A 12,628-nucleotide genomic window follows, 5' to 3' on the forward strand; every position below is an offset into this window, starting at 1 on the left:
AGGAGAGCTCCCCAGAACCTTGGAGACCCAAATTCATCCCTACCAACATCAGAGGGACCAGCCTTTCCCTCTGCCTGCGTTTCTGATTCCTCTGCTTGCTCTTTTTTTTTTGGAAGGAGGAGGAAACCTTGCAAAGCTGAAATGAAATATTAAGCCTCATTCTTTCCAGGTAAGGGAATGCCAAATCTCGCAATGATGTTGGCAGGCTCCCAAAGTTGCAAAATAATGAAGAAAACATTGAGTTTAGGACTCTGTGCCCATTTTAGCAACATTCCTTGTAAGTGCAATTAAAGCTGCCACTGATCTGACCTCAGGAAACACAGCAAATATACACTGGAGTGCTCAAAAATCACCTTGAAAAGGGATTGAAGTTATTAACTTATGAACCTGCCATCTTATTCCTAAAAAAGAATAAATAAATTCATAATTTAAGGGCCGTTGGAGTCTTCATCTGCTCACCCATGGTAGGTCAGGCCCGTGAAGCCCAGCAGGAACTGAGGTGCCTGGGATTAAAAGTAGCTTTGAGCATCTCTTGGGGTTATGCTGAGCTGATTTGATGTCTATGGACATGTAATTTAGCACTTGTTGATGTAGCTTTTGCCCACACCTGGACCACCTGGGAGGGCACATTCCCACGAGGCAGATCCAAACCTTTTCTGCAGGAGGGGAACAAGAAAACAGTGTAGAGATACTTAAAGGTAGTTTGAGGACATTTGTGTCTTGCTGGCACTTGCTATTACCATTATTGATGAATGCTGTTGCTGCAGGGAGAGGCCTCTCACTGTGAAATTAGTTTTTGTTATCCTTTGGTCTCCACCATCCTGTTTTTTGCAGAAGTTACTCATGCCAGATGCAACTTTCCTGGCTCCAGAGGTAGTGAAAATAAAACATAACGCATTACAATATGTTATGAAGTATGAAATATGGAATTCCCACACTGTAAGCCTGTTCTAGCTATAATAGGCTGAAACCAAAGGTTTTGAGCTCTTATCCTCGAGGATATTGCACAGTAAGGTAAAATGCCTCAGAGGAAAAGCTAAGGTCCTTGGAGTCACTGTGGTGGCCTCATGCAGACTTATAGAAGGCTGATTTCAATGATTTATTGTTCAAATTCATTCCCACCTATAAGGCAAAGGAAGAAACTTAATTTTTTCCCCATTAAAATTTTTTTTTAGGCTACAAAAAACCCACCAGAAGCACGGAAGCCCTGGTGGTACCAGCAGGAATCTTGCTGGTGCATCTGTGGGTGACACAGTCTGTCCACACTTTTTCCTGACACAGCTCTCTAATTCAGTTCAGAGGAATGACATGAGCTGCCTGAACATCTGTTAGAAACTGCAGCTGAGAAAAAAAAAAATAAAAAAAATCATCTCCTTGGGACACACCATGGAGCAGGAGACTTGAACCTACTGCCTTTGGTTTCAGTGGTAGGGGCTCAGACCCACTGACCTCTGGTTGTCCCCTCAAAATAGACTGGGAAACCAGAATTTTATAGTTAGGTGGTTATTTCCTCTGGAGCCAGGAACTGCAATCCTAATGACATGATTACAGCACTGAAAAGTGATCTAAAGTAATAAAACAGAGGATATTTACCTTGAGGACAGTTGTGTTTTGTTATATATTTAAGAGAAATAACATGCTTGGCTAAGATACTTTTAACACATGGGGTTATTTTTTTTGATTGGGGATTTTTTTTTATTTTTTTATTTAATATGTAAAGGTTTCCAAGCAGAGTGACTCATGAGAGCAACACTCCAATTCCTATTTCATGAGCTGACTCTGTAGAAGTGAACGGAGCTGCTGGGAACACAGGACCTGCTGCAAACATCTTCCCACTTATTATTAACCAGCAACCTTAACTTTGTAGTGCTTCAGATTTATTCATATTTTCAGGCTTTCTGCTATGCTTCTGGTTGTGATAAATTTTATTGACAGTAAGCAGGAATTTATTATCGTTTGCTGATGGCTGGGCAAAGCATTCAGCAGGGATAAGGCTGAGAGGTGGAAATAAGACTGGGCAAGGACTTCTGATCTAGAGGTGCCTCTATCTGCTTGTCTCCATGTAATCACTTTGGAAAGCCTGGGTAGTTCTACCTTGGGATAAGTGAGGTTTCCTGACTCCATTCCTGCAGTGAGGAGGCACCACAACCTCAGTTCTCTGTTGATTGAAGACTTTCCCCTACTTTGCATTGCAAATATATGTATGACTAATTCAAACCCACTGGTTTTTTCCTACTTTTTTTGTCTCTTCCCTTTGGCTGAAACAATGTTTGCTTCTCCCAGGCCTTGAGACCAATAAGTTCACTAGCACTGGACAGGTTTCCTTGAAGCTTCAGCCAAACTGAAGTTGTTGTGTTGGGTGGAATGAAATTTGAGATGTCCATAAAGTTTTTCTTAATTTTCCATGTATCTCTATTTTTTTCTACTTCTGCATAGACTTAGTAGGTGCATTTGAATTCTGGATTTAGTACCTGGCTAAATCCTACTAACCTTCAGAAAGTTTTGCCCCAGTTTATTCAACAAAAAAGGCCAACCCCCCCAAGCACAGCTAGAAACCACTAGAAAAACATAAAAAGGTCTGATTTATGCTGGATATCAGAGGAAATCATCTTATCCCCTCTGATATGCAATCTATGAATGTAGAAAATTTTGGCTGACTCATGAGAGTCCCAGAATGGCACTAGATGTTGACAGATATATTAAGAAGAGCTAAGCAATTTTTGGTACCAAGGCAGAGGCAGGGGAGATGTGTTCATTTGTGGTTGGTGGAATTACTGAAAGCTCTGCAATAAAGTTTGGTAAACTTTTTACCTTCCCTAATCACAGGCTTACCTGGGTCACAAGCATTAGTCATGGATATTCATTGCAAACTGCTAGCTCATAAAAGACAGCATATGGCAGCCCCAAATTTCTTGCTATATAAAGTCAAATTCACAGTAATAACATCTGTGCAGAATTTAGAGCCCCACCAATTAAAGTGAGGTCAACGTGCTGAGGCAGAGATTGATGGCATTCTGCAAATCTTAAACGACAAGTTAAATAGGTATAAAATAAACAAACAACTTTATTTCTTATTAAAGAGCAGACAAGCGGGGTGAGAATGCTGAGTGCTCGGTAATGAGGGCCAAGAGGAGCAGGGCGATGCTGTGGGCTGTGGCTGGGTTGTAACTCAGCAGCAAGGGGTGCACATGGAGCAGGATCTTGATGCCTTTTTCTTGCTGGTATAACACATCAAAAACAAATCAAAACTGCTGGGCAGGACCCTGAAACCCCAACCTGTGAGACTCAAGCTACTAAAGTATTGAAGGAAGGGGAAGGCACACGAGGAGTGGCTGAGGTCACTTGGTCTCTTCAGCTGGGGGAGACTCATCCCGGTCTACATCTTCTTCAAGAGGAGAAGAGGAGGGGCAGGAACACCTCCATCATTTAGGTTCTAGCTTGTTTGCTTTTCTTAAATGCGTGATGTAACTTTTACAAAGTGATTTCTGCCTGAAGTTTTCAGTGTGTGATGCAGTGTTTGCAGGAAGAAAGAGTTAAATTGCAAGTGGTGACTAAAATCACCAACCCCACCATGGAGCTCTTCCTTTGAGTCAGTTTGTCTGTCATGTTGCACTTGAAATTTAGGAAGTCTTTGTCAATAAAAACAAAAGTACTAGAGAAAACTTCCTGTTTAAAAAGGTGGAATTTAGCAGGTACTTATCACAAATCTGCACATAAAACTCAAAGGTTTCAAACCAACATGAATTGGAAAAGATGGAGCTATGCCTTTACCTGGAGCCTGGGTAGCTTCTGTCCTTTTAGTGCAATGTGACCTTCAGGTCATTATCCAAAGAGAATCAGCTCAGACTTTCCCAGTTCCCAGCCAGGATTTTTGCTCAGGGTTTTCCACGTGAACATCTGAAGCAACATTTCCAGCTCTGTGGCAGGGTAGGGGGAACTGAAGGAAGGGGAATATATGTTTTGCTCAGTTGTGAAGCTGGAGACAAGAAAACTTGTGCTTGTTTGGGTTTTTTTCCCATGCAGTGAGAAAAACATGCAAATGAAGTGTGAAAGAGAAATTATTCTGAAAGCAGGCAGGAACAGCATCACTGAAAGAACAGGGCCATCAAGAGAATCCCAAATCCAGGGCACAACTGAGAGAAAGCACAGAAAGCTGGGACTAACACCACCACCACATTGATGGGTAAAGGTGACATTTCAAGGGGAATAATTGATGAAAAATAGACCTTTGTGGTTTAATTCTATGGAAATAATTTAGAATAGGATGGCTGAAGAAAGCCATTATATAATTTAAGAAAAACCTGCTATGTCACCATTTCTCAAAGGCCAAATCCTGCACTTGTGTGTGTCCAGTCAGGACAACCTGAATCATGCACATGATTTAATCACAGAGTTTTCTGTTTCCAAAGCAGGAAAAAAGCTGAAATACCTTGTTGGAAGGAGAAGCTGGGCAAGGGAAATATGTTCTGCTGACCAAAAAATGAAACCATGTGTGAACAATGGAAATGCTGTACTGGTTATCTTTAAATCAAGGTATTTATCAGCATAATTTTTTTACCCAGGGTTTTCCTGGCAAGCTCTTTGTTATCATAAAAGAAACTCACAGCTGGCAACTCTGTGTGGTGGTCATTCACCAAAAATGAGAATTTAGTATCTTCTGGCACTGTATCAATCTCCACTAGAGCCTTATGTGTAAAGTAACTCTGAATATTGACTCAAAATTTGGAAGAGTAAGTGCATTTCTTAGCTTAGAGATGAGCCTGATCTCCTTTTTCCTCCTGTAAAGAATAAAAATATCTTATTTAGAAGAACCTGTAATGTTTCTGGCCGACACTCAGTGTCTTGTACAGCTAAAACACTGGATTTTGTTAAGCGAGGAGAGAGATTTTCTTAGCTTGGGAGTCATCCAGGGAAAAATAGGTATGGCATGGAAGTATGCAGGAAAGGCAATAGGTGATGATATCCTTTCAACTGCACTTCCCAGCCAAGGGTGTATCATATTTCTTGGACACCAAGGAACTGGGAACTGGGGAGTTACCTGATAGATTTACAACTTGGAAATGTTTTACCTCAAAAAACCCTGGTGTGCCAAAAGCCAGGAGTTTAAAGGAGGTGTCTTTGTTTTTAGGGAGATTCTGCTGGAAGTGGGTGAGCTCAGCCTGTGGAGAGCTCAGCTGGGTGCCAGCAGGGACGTCCCCAGATGCTGCCAGAACCAGCTCAGCCTCCTCTGTGTGAACCTTCTGCCTTTTTACCAATCCCTGCAGCAGTTTTGGGGGCAGAATTGTCCAAGGAACAAGGCAGACTGAGTAATCTGAGACACAACCAATGCCCCTTGTGCTGTCCCCATTGCTCTCGAGCAGCTCAGGACCCCAGAAGGGGCTTGCGGTGCTCAGCTCTTGCTCTACTTTGTTTCTAAAAAAGGGGTTTCAGCCTTTGATATTTTGGGAGAAGTTTTGAAAAATTTTCAGTTTTGATTTGCAATTAAAAAAACCCTCAAAGCAGCCAAGCCCACCCTAGCGACTTTCAAATTGAAGCACCCACAAAAAAAAAGAATTTAAGCCAGCTACAGATGTCATTTGCAGGACTTTGCATATTTATGTTCAGTAGAGACCACAAGCTTTGGAAAGGTAGAGGTGTTGCCTGTTTGTGTGCAGAAAACAGAAGTTTCCTTGGTTTCTTTCCATTGTGATGCAGTTTCCATGTGAGTTATTGGTGGCACCTTGTTTCAATCCCAAAGAAAAAGGTGTTTCAGTGGATAGTAAAGCCTGAACTATTCTTAATTGCTGGGTATTAGTTAGTTAATTCCCACAAGGGTGTTGTTCTAGAGGAGACAGTCTTTTCCAAGATGATGTTGAACCAGCAAATCCTAATGTTAAAATTCTTAATCTGAAAATTTCACATGAAAATGTTCATTTTTACTCAATTTTGGTTTTTTTGAAGGTGCCTGTACCCAGGCACATACCAGGAGCTGAGAGGAGTCTGGCCAGCACCACACATGGTCAGAAATAGAAATCCTGAGCTCAGCCAGTAGTGACTGGAAGAGTTTTGGCTGGATGATGCACAAAAAGCTTTGGGTAGTCATAGCTTCGTGGTGGAAAACTTTGCCAAAGCAAAAAAAAATAGCCCACCTCAAAAATGCTCTCATGGTTATGCTGGGGATTTGGTTGATTTTTGTTGTCTCTCTTTTATTTCTGAAAAGAAAAAAAAAAAGGCTTTCCAGGCTATTATTAATAATCACTATAATATAATAATTCTATATACAATTTTATGCATAATTTAATATACAGTGTATTTTATACATGCACAGTATTATTTTATACATGCATAATACTATTTCATGCATTCATAGATGAATTCATGTTGCAGTGCCCTGCTCAGGAGATACATTCCTGGCTTCCAAGCTCCTCAAAATGAGTTCAACCTGTGTGGCCCTGAGCAGAATGGCAGACAGGCATATTTTTTATTGCTGATTCCAACTCTCATAAATTCTTAACTTGCTTAGAATTCGCCAGATTAAATGAAAAGTTACTGTAATTAGGGATTTATTAAAACATGAATCCTTGACCCAATAGAATATAATAACTCATTTGTTTCAAATAAGGCCCCTTTAATTGTTCCATCATTGGCCTAAGCAGCCCATGCCGTGCAGAGTCACGTGTGCTCTCCAAATCCACTTGCAAAATGCTGTATGAAATTTTTCATCCCCAAACCACTCTATAGGCAGAAGCCCCTAAAACAAAAAATGTGTAATTTTAATTAAAAATTCAAGTACTGAAAGACTTTATTATTCTGCACTACAAAGAAAAGTCTGTGAAAATACTATTTATATATATAAGGTTCTATTTTAATGTTTTTTGTGAACAACCTCCCCTCTCTGTATCTTCAAAACCAATAGTTATTGATTTACAATCTTATAAAACAAGACTGTAAAATCTTGTACCACGGAACTATAAATAGATATTTTTTAAATATATGAAAATTGCTCCCAAATCAGATCTATATAAGGCACTAATCAGCAGGGAGACGTTTTGCAGGGGAATATAAACTGCAGAAAATAATTCCTATTGAAAATGCAAGGAAATCTGAGACTGCACACAAACAATGCAGCCAGAATTACAAAATTACCCATTCCTCCTCCCCATCTTTGAAATAAGCCTTCTCTTTTTTTTTTTTCTTTTTTTTTTTTTTAATTGGCTGGCTGTAGAAAGCCATATATATTACTATATTTGGGTCCTGTTTGCCTGTATAAGAATAGTCCTACAAGGAATTCCCAGTAAAACAGCGTTGCAGTTCCACAGTTTATTAAAAAAAAAAAAAATACCATTGGAAATGGTTATCCAATGGGCAGATGTTAACTTAAAGTGCACATTGTTTGGAAAAGGAGTTAATTAACAACTTATTAATTGGATAGAAAGTCTGAAACTGTTGTACTTCTAGCAAATACATAATTTTCTTCAAGTATTATTAAAGCGTTTTTGTTGTACCTATTAAAGATTCTTGTCTCTAAGTTAATTTCATTATGCTAATAAGCTATCATCGTTACAGAACCTAAGCTTTGATCCATGTTAATTGTCGTGATCTTCAAAGACAAAGTCACCACTTACTTTAAATGAATTTTACATCTTTTTAAAGAATCACACGGAAATTAGGGGAAGTAATTAATTTTTTATTATGTGTCTCAATATTTTTAAGGGAGGAAGTCAATGGTATTGGCTAGAATTCATTTTAACATTTAACTAGGGAAAACAGCATGAGGCAAAAAAACGTTCAGATGCAAAAGATTAAAGAAAATTTGAAACTGGGACCTAATTTGTCTTGATAAACTTTGGTGTTTAATATGCTTCTTTTGTTCTCAGTGTGAAACTGCAGGGTTTTGATTTGTAAAAACTTTTTGAAGAATTAATTCTTTCTAATTTTTATTCCTTTCTTTTCTTTCCTTGTACTCGGAGACAGTGGAGTTGACCTTCAAACCATAACACTTTTAAATATCTGTGAATATACAAGGTTAAATCTATTAGTGGTCTGAGATTAGCTGTTCTACACTTGCAAAGTGTGTACATTCTGCAGCAAATTTTATCTTCTGGTGAATGATAACAAGCTTACATCCACCCTACAAGTTTTCAACAAATAATAGAATATGTGTTTTAAGTGATCTATTCCTCTTTCCTTGAAGTGTTGGATATTTTAACCCTTTGATGCTACACAAAACTCGGTTCTGAGTCCTTAAGGCATTTTTCTGGTTGAGATCAGGACCTAAATATTTGCTTTGTCATCACTGCCTGGATTGAAAATTGGCAGTTCTCCTTTAGCCTTTTCAGACCTCTTTTGTAAAAAAAGAAATGGAAATAAGAACGTAAAGGAAAAATATATTAAAAAAAAAAAAGAAAAAGGGAAGGTTGTGCTGCATTTTCCTGACAGGATTCACTATTTAAAGCTCTCTGTCATATTTGCACAGTATTCAAGCATCCTGTTGCACTACAAGTGAGAAGTGGTGCCTTTTTAAAAGGCAGCAGACAAAAGTAATTTAAGGGTGGTAGCAGCGATTGAAACAACAGCCAGATTTACCCACTTCCTCCTCCCTGCTTAGCAGCACATAAGTGTTGGAAATGCAAGAAACCCTCAAGTTTGAGCTGAACCTCAGATTTCTGCAGCAGACAGGTGGTGAGCTCAGCGCCAGGATTTTTCAACACTAATGCTGAACTCATTTAGACCAGCACCAGGCTTGAGTGACCCTCATCTGGATTTAACCTCTGCCCCATCAATCCACAGACATACTTTCGGATCTCTGCATCAGTTTTGCTTTTTTTTTTTATTTTTTTCTCTCCTTTTTTTTTATTTTATTTTATTTTTAGCATAGATGACTTTAATCAGTAAGCAGATTTCATAACTGGAGCATATACATGTGCTGCTCTGTGCTCTTTGATTCGTAATCTCGGGTTCTGCCCAAATAATCCCCAGCATCTGCGTGAATTGAGCTGAAGTTCAAAATTCTTTGCTTGAGAGTGTAGTGATGATTTGGCACAGGATTCTGCTGCTTTTCTTGTTTTGTTGCAGGGGCTTTAGTGTGCTAAAAGGAGAGATGTGCTGTTCATTATCATTATTATTATTAGTAGTAGTAATATTGAGGTTGGGCTTTTCCAAATAAAATAATTCTGTGATTCTTTCATTTTAATATTTGAGCATTTGTTCCAGTAAAGAATTTTTTATGAAACCAGCTTTTCTTAGTTTATTATAATTTTTTATTTTGGTTTTTAGATGCCAGTTTTAGTGAAGTTCAGATGTAAAATATTTATAATTCTTCTGTTTTGATGCCCTTTTGAAAAACCTCAGGTTAAAGTGGGTATAGAGCACGGCATGAAGGCATAACCCACCCTGCTGTACAGAGAAGCAAGAGTTTCCTCACCACTTTAATAAATCCAGGGAAGGTAGTGGCTCCCAAACTATCCTCCCCTTGCCTGAGCAACTGAAAGGTGCAATTCTCCCTATCACATCTTTTCTTAATAATCATAACAGCCCATAAATGTTTATGTAAATACACAGTTTAAAAGGACTCATCCCAACAGCACTGTGCTTGTCAAGTGAGTCATTTTTTCACCTGGCAGGATGATGTTGTAAGGCTCAGTTGTCTTAACTAATCCTGGCTAAAAAGCAAAATTCTGTTTTGTAAGAAAATTCCTGGCCAGCTCTAATCTTAACCTCTTGCATGTCTGTAGCTTCTAAATCGATGTCACAGTTGTAATAGCTTTGAAAACCCATATGTTTGTAAACTAAATAAACCTTGATATTCAAAGGAGATGAAGACAAGAATTACATCTCTTGGCAGTGGTGCTCTGAGCTCCGTTTCAGCTCGTGTTGGCTCCTCATTTTTATGCCCGTGCACCACGCCAAATCTGCCTTATCTGTGCAAACATATTAGCACTGGCTGTTTGCTAAGGCTGTGATGCATCAGCCTCTTATCTGCAGTTCTGACCCTAATGTTACATAATAACTCCGGATCGGTATTTCTTGATAGTTCACTGGGACCGCCTTCGCTTTCTCAACTCTTCACTGGGAGCTGCCTCTCCTACCCACTGACTAAATCAGCTCCTGGCTGCTCTCCGCCAGCTAAGGCAGAGAGCCTGCCAAATAGCTTCCTGCTCAAAGATCCCTGTATCCTTTCTGTGCCACAGGCCGTCACCCTGCAGCTCCAGTGTTTTTCCCAGGTAATTCTCCCCACTGTGTTAAACTTACATGGTTTGGCTTTTTTATGCCACCCCAGATCTTCCCAAAGTCACCCCAAACCTCTGATCATGCTATTTTCTACACTCTGTCATTAGACAGGCTTTAATATCTTCTTAAAACAAATGGGTGTTCTATTAACGTGTGAAAATATTCTGCACTAAACATAATAAAAATGCCACCCTAAATACCATATATGAATACTGATAAGTGTTCCTAATACTGCCTACTAAGTCTATAATTGCCAAAAGAAGAAAATAAATATTTGTCATCAGTTCTATCTGGCCAAAAGTCTCCCTTTAGGAATAGCATAACATATTCCTTTACAGTATATAATTGCTTTAATTATCTTTTGGCCTATCCACAAAAGCTCGGTTCCATCTCTCTCCCCATAGCGTCCGAAAGAATATGCAAATTCTGCTCATTCCAGCTCTCAAAATAAATTTTAAAAAGCCTGAAAAGAATCTCCTTTAGCTATTTAGGAAAGGCTCAGAAAACTTTCCTAAGCATGGCTGTGGTGTATGCCAAGAACTTTCTTATTTGTGGAAGATGTCCCCAAGCTCTTTGCTATTGTTCCGAGGTCTTGCCCTCGCCCAGTCTGGCTTCTCAGCATTCCTGAAACAGCTCTGTTCATCCCCCATCCCATCTACAGTGTGGGGCCTGCACACATGGGAAACTGAGTCAAGCCCTTCAAACTTTCCAGGTTCAGTTAGGAAGCCAAAAGCACGAAATTTAGGAATTTTTAGGGTTTCTCTCTTCTTCATGCAGAATTTGCAAGATCCAAGAGCTCCCATCGCTTCTCACGGCTGTAAATGTTGGGTTAACAACCGCCAAGGAAACTCAGGAAAGCCAAAGGGTGGAGGGCTTTGGGAGGCTGGCTCTCCCAAATCTTCTGTTTCCAGCCCACCCTTTGTCTGATATAAATGAAAAGAACCCCAGAATCCCTGGACATGACAGGCAATGGGCCTGCGTGGTGTTTAGGGCTGGTCCCTACTGCAAAATGTGCATACTGCAGCTTCTCAATTCTTTCTCCTTTTTCCTCCCTGGCTATTAAAAATTCCACTTTTAATGCAAAGCAGAGCTGCAGTTCTGTGACCACCCTATGAGCACAGCAATCTGTAACTCAGTTATAAGAAACCATCCCCTTTAAACAAGACACTGAGGACACGATCCAAAACAGGATTTCCATTATTCCATGACCCAGGTGACAGCTGGATTGACCTACCTATATTATGCTCAAAAAAAAAAAAAAAAAAGGAAAATGATCCAATTTTCCAATGTGTTAGTGAGAAAATATAAGTGGAAGGAAGTAAAAGAGCAGCTTCTGATGCTCAGTGAAGGTGGCCCTTATGTTGGACAGATTCACCCATAACTCCAGCACCTGGAGCTTAGAACTTTTTGTCTTGAAAACTGGTTGGTAATGGGGTATTCCTCCCTTTTTTATCTCCCAGAGAAGTTAATGGAATTCTGAGAAAAGCCCTTTGATTTCCCTGTTTTCCAGAGCAGTTGATTATGAAAACGAAGCTTGACTCGAGACTTGCTGTGGGAATGTTATTCAAGCACTGGTTGAGTGCCAGAATGTGTTGGGAAGGAAGAGTTTCCAGAAAAATATCACCCTGATTAAAACCTGATTTGACTGAGTTTTCTCTATGCAAAGGGTTACCAGAATAGTAGGACAACGTTGTTAGTCAGATTTTCCTTCCCTTACTTGATCATTACCAGTGATGGTTTTATTGCTGCTTTTTGAATGATTATTGTGACAACAACTCATCCACGAGCTGCTTAGGTACCGCTTGCTTCACTCCTCACATGATACGTTAAATGTCTTCTTGATGCCTGTCCTTGTTTGGCAATTTTTTTCCACAATACCCTTTTATTCTTTATAATACATTTAATTGGATGTATGAGGAAAAGATGGGAAGAAAGCCATAATACCAAGGGGTTTTTTGCTCCCTACTTTATGTTCTTCACAAAGTCACCCTTGTGACCATCAACAGAAAGCAGTCTGTCAAAGGGAAAAATTAAATCAGCAGACAGCAGAAGACAATAAAAAATATTATTTTGATAACTGAAGGTGTTGTACATTTTTATTTCTTTTATAAGGCCCTTTGTAAAGTTCACATGTTTGATTCTTTTCAAAAGATAATAAATACCGTGGGCAGACCATATTTGATAGTGGTTGAGTAAGATCTTTAAAAATGGCCCTGGCCACGCTACCACTCTGTAAATATTGACTGAACAAACACCCACCACGGGATTTCTGTGAAACACAACTTCTTTTTTGTTCTCTCTTAGCCATGGATGTGGTTAAAACACCCTAATGCATTCTGAGAGTGCTGTCCTACTCTTGGTAGGAGATCATAAGATGTTGGGGTTAACTGTCAGATGCTTTACTCTTCTAAAGACCTTT

This window comes from Cyanistes caeruleus, chromosome 7 (assembly GCF_971803275.1).
Source record: "Cyanistes caeruleus chromosome 7, bCyaCae1.hap1.1, whole genome shotgun sequence".
Lineage (NCBI taxonomy): Eukaryota > Metazoa > Chordata > Aves > Passeriformes > Paridae > Cyanistes > Cyanistes caeruleus.